The sequence below is a fragment of the Pinus tabuliformis genome, chromosome J (genome assembly GCF_031772625.1).
Source record: "Pinus tabuliformis cultivar Carrire ecotype Pingquan chromosome J, CPIR1, whole genome shotgun sequence".
NCBI lineage: Eukaryota > Viridiplantae > Streptophyta > Pinopsida > Pinales > Pinaceae > Pinus > Pinus tabuliformis.
Window position 1 is genome coordinate 1,511,791,233 of NC_142295.1, and position 6,343 is coordinate 1,511,797,575.

General features: G+C 35.5%; 1 pseudogene; it reads right to left on the reverse strand.

The window, feature by feature from the left end:
* Window positions 1–1,206: 1,206 nt before the first annotated feature.
* LOC149233199 (cytochrome P450 71AU50 pseudogene) lies at window positions 1,207–3,449 on the reverse strand (annotated as a pseudogene).
* Window positions 3,450–6,343: the final 2,894 nt, after the last annotated feature.

Here is a 6,343-nt window from a genome sequence, read left to right on the forward strand (position 1 = left end):
TAGCGTGTCAAGAGGTTTGGATGAGGAGAATGTTAAGAAGTCTATGCCAAGAGCAGGCAACATCAACGGTGATTTTTTGTGACAATAGCTCAGCTATTGCCCTGTCCAAGAATTCTGTGTTTCACAAATGAACAAAACACATTGATACAAGGTTCCATTACATCAGAGAATTGGTGAACAATGGAGAAATTGTCTTAAAACACTGCAGTACTCAGGAGCAGGTTGCAGACATTCTGACAAAGCCATTGGACTAGAAAAGTTTTGAGTTTTTAAGGAAACGTCTCGGTATGATTGATAACCCAACAGTTGAAATTAAAGGGGAGTGTTGAAATAATAATTTCAACTACAACATTATTTTACCCTTGCGATGTGATTAGAACGCAGATCGCAAAATCACATGCATGCACCTACCTCTGTCTGTTCACTTGATTTCTCCAATTGCGATGGTGCGATGCGATCCGATCAGATATCGCAAATCACACCATATGTTTGTGCTCCATTTTTTTTCGTTTCGCCAAATGCGATCAAATCGCAAATCGCATATTTCAATAGTTGAAGTACAGACCTGCAAAATGAATTTGACGTGAAGTAAAAGTTTCATTTACCACCAGTTTTGTCAGTAAAAAATTGAATGTAATTTACTGTGGGTTGGTAAGTTTTGGTAAGGATTTTAATTTTATAGTTTTTTATTTTCACGGGAGTTTTGTCTTAGGGCATAAGTAAAACAATATGTAATTTTTATGTAGTTCTATATGTGTAAAGGAACCAATGAAATGCACAGCAGTGCGATGAAGTTAATTGAAGAATGCAGCAACGCATGTGAAAATTAACATACACAACAATGTAAATGTAATTTTTTTTTTTTTTTGTAATGCACAACGGTGCAGAGAAGGTTTTTGTTTTGTAATGCAGCAGCGTGAATGAAACAAGCAGTAAATGTAAAGTTTTTTTTAACAGTGATTGTAAAAAGATTTTTACACAGTAGTGTAAATATTTTTTAAAAAGGAGAGAGACTAATTTTTGTGTTGAACTCAAATGTTCCTGTGTAATCCCTCTGAGAGAGGAAGAAGTCTGTAACAGCAGTTATTTTATTGATGAATGGAAAGTTCATTTTCATGTGTGGAAATCTCTATCTGCTCAGAAATTTTTAAAGCTTCCCTGTGCTAAGATCTTGTGGAGAAAATAGATCATTGTCTCTTTGTTCAGTTATTTTGTTTTTGGAATTTTAGCAGAAAAATTCCCAACAACTAGAACGCAAGTTCCCTTGGGGATTTCATAACCCAATATAGTACAATCCTCCACAGAAGCGTGGGGAACCCCAAACGGCCCCGCTGGATGGAGTCTAAGAGTTTTTTTCACCACAGCTTGTAAGTAAACGAGACTAGGCAGGTTAGACTCACTTACCATGCGATTGAATCCAACTACACATTCTAACTCCACCTGAAGCTTCTTCATCACTGGTGGGTTCTTCACTAGTTCGGCCATTGTCCAGTCTAAGCTTGTAGAAGACGTGTCCGTGCCACCGGCCAACATATCCTGTCACCATTGTAAACATAAGTTCGGGGTCACAATTATTGAATTATCGGAAACCATTGGAATAATTGATGAAATAATATATCCAAAATCAACATACTTTAGAATGAAGGTTTCTTTGTGATTAGGATTCATTTGAAATTTATTTTCTTGTCCATCATATTATATATACTCCCTGTGTTATTCTTAAGAATCAAGGAAGACTTAGTGCATAGTTTTGCTCATCATATTGAAATTATTATTTTAGCTGACAATTTTTTTTTAAACATTCTAAACCCTGAACCTGTTAGTGTGATTCATTTTCCAGATAAAATGATTAATAATGAATCGTATTAGATGGTTTGAGAAATTGACGAAATAATCTCAATATGATAGAAGGCGATAAATTTCATATTAACATACTTACCATAACAGTTTTAATATTATTTTTTCTGAATTTATTACATTGCAATTATTTTTCGTCAAAAAACTATCTAGTATTGTTCATTTTTGGGATAAAATGTTGTAAATTGAAAAAAATAAAATTCAATAGGATAGATCAGGGAGATAAATTTCAAATTAACATACTTACCATAACAGTTTTAATATTATTTCTTCTCGATCTATCACATTGAAATTATTTTTGTCAAAGAACCATTTAGTATGGTTCATTTTTGGGATAAAATGATGAATTATACTAAATGGTTCAAAACATTGGCCAAATAATCTGGATTAGGAAGAAGAATTTCAAACCAACATATTTACTAGAATAACGACTTTAATATTATCTTTAACAGCTTTAATATTATCTCTTCTAAATCCATCACACTAAAATTATGAATCACAGTGGATGATTTGAAACATCGGCAAAATAATCTGGTTGGGGAAGAAGAATTTCAAATCAACATATTTATTAGAATAGCTTCTTTAATAATATCTTTAACACATGAAAATTATTTTTGTCAATATTTTAAACCAACTAGTATGGTTCATCTTTGGGATAAAATGACAAACCACAATAAATCTGGATCATGAAGAAGAATTTCAAATCAACATACTTACCACAATAACAACTTTAATATTATCCCTTCCCATCCATCACATTGAAATTATTTTTGCCAATATTTTTTTGACATTTCTAACTATATATTATGGTTCATCTTCAATAATGTTTATCTTACCCATAAAATGATAAATCACACTGTATAGTTCCAAACATCAATTATTTTTGCCAATATTTTTTGACATTTAAAACTATCCAATATATAGATAAATGTTTTTTGGATTAATCATATTTTCAAAATTGGATATGAACCACATTAGTTGGTTCAAAAGATGTACCCAATCCTAAAAATATGATTAATCCTAAAAACACTTATCTACATTATAGATCACAAAAATCTCAGATCTAACACTATCCAATATAATTCATAATCCCAATTAAAAAAACCACACTAAAATAATTCCAAAATAAAAAAGCAAAAGTAAAAAGTAACCTAACCTCAATGGGAGAAGATGAATTTCAAGCCAAACATACTTACCATAAGAATGGCTTTAATATTATCTCGTGAAGGTTGGAATGCTGCACTTTTATCGACAGAGGCTGCGATTAAAACATCCATAAGATCTTGTGGAGCGTTGGTGTCATTCTGCGCAGCATGTTCATCAATTACTTTCTCTAAGAAATCGTCCTGCGACTTCCTTACTTTCTTGAAGTGACGGCTGAAGCCTTGGAGATCCATCCAGGCCAAGTATGGTATGTAGTCTTCAATGTTAAAAGAACCAGACAATGCAACAATTTCTTTCACCATTGATACCAACCCTATGTTGCCAATTATGTCCTGGTCACTATATTTTCTGCCGAAGGCCATCCTGCACCTTATATCAGTCACTAGACCCGACACGATCTTGGTAATGTTCACAGGCTGATGAATCATGGCGGAGACTTCCTCTTCTCTTATTTAGCGGAAGTATTCTATGCGCTTACAGTGGAGAACCTGTGAAACACAGACCTTGCGCATCTTCCTCCAGTAAGGCCCTAACGGAGCAAAGACCACATCCGAGGAATTATAGGTCAAGTATTTTGCAGCGGCGGATGGAGACCTACTGGAAAAAATGCGGTCATTGGTCTTGAGAAACTCCTTGGCCATATCTAGAGAGGAGACGACCAAGGTGAGGGTGGAGCCAAGGCGGAGAGACATGAGAGGCCCGTATTTTGTTGGAAATTTCAGGTGATTTCAAACTCAAAAGACTAGAGAACAATGCTCTGATACCATTGTTGGGGATTTTTCTGTCAAAATCCCAAAAACAACATAAACTGGACACAGAGAACAATGCTCTTTTTTTAAACACACAAGATTTTTTTTAACACAGCGGAAACTTAAGATTTATTTGCAACGGACAAAGTTCTCACACACCAACAAATTTCTATTCATTAATAAAGGCAACTGCTGTTTACAAACTTCTTCCTCTCTCTCAGAGGGATTCACTAGGAACACTTCAGTTCCAGTTTTTCAATAAACGCTCACTGTCTCTCCTTTTAAAAGGATTTACACTGCATTACAAAAAAAACTTCTGTCTCTGCTAAAGAGATCAACACACTGCTGTGTGGAAATTACACATCAATTTTTCTCTCACGCTACTGCATTCTATTTTTACTTCGCACTATTGTGCATTACAATTCAATTGCATTTCCAACTCACAAAACAAAAAAAACATTACATATATATATGACAAGCAAAAGGAAATTACTTCACGTTTTCACTGGCCATGCTTCCGTAAAAGAAATAATAAAAATTAAATGGTTTTACCAACTTTTTCTTGTGCCCATACTCCCGCTGAAATAAAATTAAAATCCTTACCAAAACTTACCAACCCATAGTAAATTGCATTTACTGTTTTACTGACATTTACTGGCGGTCAATAAATGTAACTTTCACTTCTCGTAAAATTCATGCTGCATGTCTGTACTCAACCGTTGACTTCAATTGGATCGCATCGCAGAAGGCTTTGAGAGATGAGCGATCAGCGATGTGTGATAATATCGCATCGCTAAAACATATCGCATTTGGCGGAACACAAAAATGGAGCACACACACATTAGTGCGATCTGCGATATGCGATAATTATCGCATCGCAAAAACATATCGCGATCACCAGAAAACACAGCACATAACGGAGGGTGACAAGGTGAGTTTGCCATTTGCGATATGCGATAGGTTGCATCACAAATAAAATAAAGTTTCAGTTGAAATTATTATTTCAACACTCCCCTTTAATTTCAACTGCTGGGTATTCAATCATACCGAAACATTTTCTCAAAAATTTAAAGCTCTTCTGATCCAGTGGCTTTGTCAGGATGTCTGCTACCTGTTCCTGAGTCCTGCAATGTTGTAGAACAATTTCTCCATTGTTCACCAATTCTATGATGTAGTGAAACCTTGTATCAATGTGTTTCGTTCGCTTGTGAAACACAGAATTCTTGAGAAATGCAATAGCTGAACTATTGTCGCAAAAAATCACCGTTGCTATTGCCTGCTCTTGGCATAGAGTTCTTAATAGTCTCCTCATCCAAACTGCTTGACACGCTGCTGCTGTAGCTGCCACGTACTCTGCTTCTGCTGTAGACAATGCCACAATGGGTTGTTTCTTGGAAGCCCATGAAATTGCTCCTGAACCCATGTGAAAGACATAACCGGATGTGCTTTTCCGATCATCTCCACTTCTAGCCCAATCGCTATCAGTATATCCAACTAAATATGAACTTTCTGAAAAAGTATACAAAATGCCAAATCTTTTTGTACCTTTGACATACCTCAGAATTCTTTTTGCTGCCTGCCAATGTGCCTCTTTTGGCCTCTCCATGAATCTGGAAATTAAACTAACAACAAACATTATGTCCGGCCTAGTTGCAGTTAAATACATAAGGCTGCCAACTATGCTCTTGTACATGTTAGGATCAAAATCCTTGCTGTTGTCCTCTTTGCTGAGTTTTAATCCCATCACAGTGGGAGTGATTGCTACACTTCATTTACATATCTTGCTTGAGAGATAAAAATTCCATTTTCATTTTGATCTACTTCTATTCCTAAGAAGTATCTCAGCAAACCCATGTCAGTTATTTCAAATTCTTCTTTCATGACTGATTTAAATTTTTCAATGAGGTAGTCATCATTACCTATAAAAATAACATCATCAACATACAAGACAACAATTAAAATATTACCATCCTTTTCTTTGATGTAGACGGTGGGTTCTCCCTCACATTTGTCAAATTCATTTTCCAGTAGATAGGAATCTATTCTACTGTACCACGCTCTTGGCGCTTATTTCAGCCCATAAAGAGCTTTCTTCAATATGCACACTTTGTGCTCTTGGCCTTTCTTCTCATAGCCTAGAGGTTGTTCAATGTAAACCTCCTCCTTTAACACTCCATTTAGGAATGCCGACTTCACATCCATTTGGTAGACTTTCCATTTGTTTTGTGCTGCTATGGACAACACTGCTCTTACGGTTTCCATTCTTGCAACCGGTGCGAAAGTCTCCTCATAATCTCTCCCATATTGCTGCTTGTATCCCTTGACAACCAGCCTTGCCTTGTGTCTTTCAATTTTTCCTTCAGCATTGCACTTGGTCTTATAGACCCATTTGAATCCAATGACTTCTTTACCTTTTGGTAGCTCAACCAAATCCCATGTCTTGTTTCTTTCTATGGAATTCATTTCCTCATCCATAGATTCTATCCATTTCTTATCTTTAATTGCCTCTTTGAAATGAATAGGATCATCAACATGACAATACAAGGCAAATAAGGAATTCATTCCTTCATTAT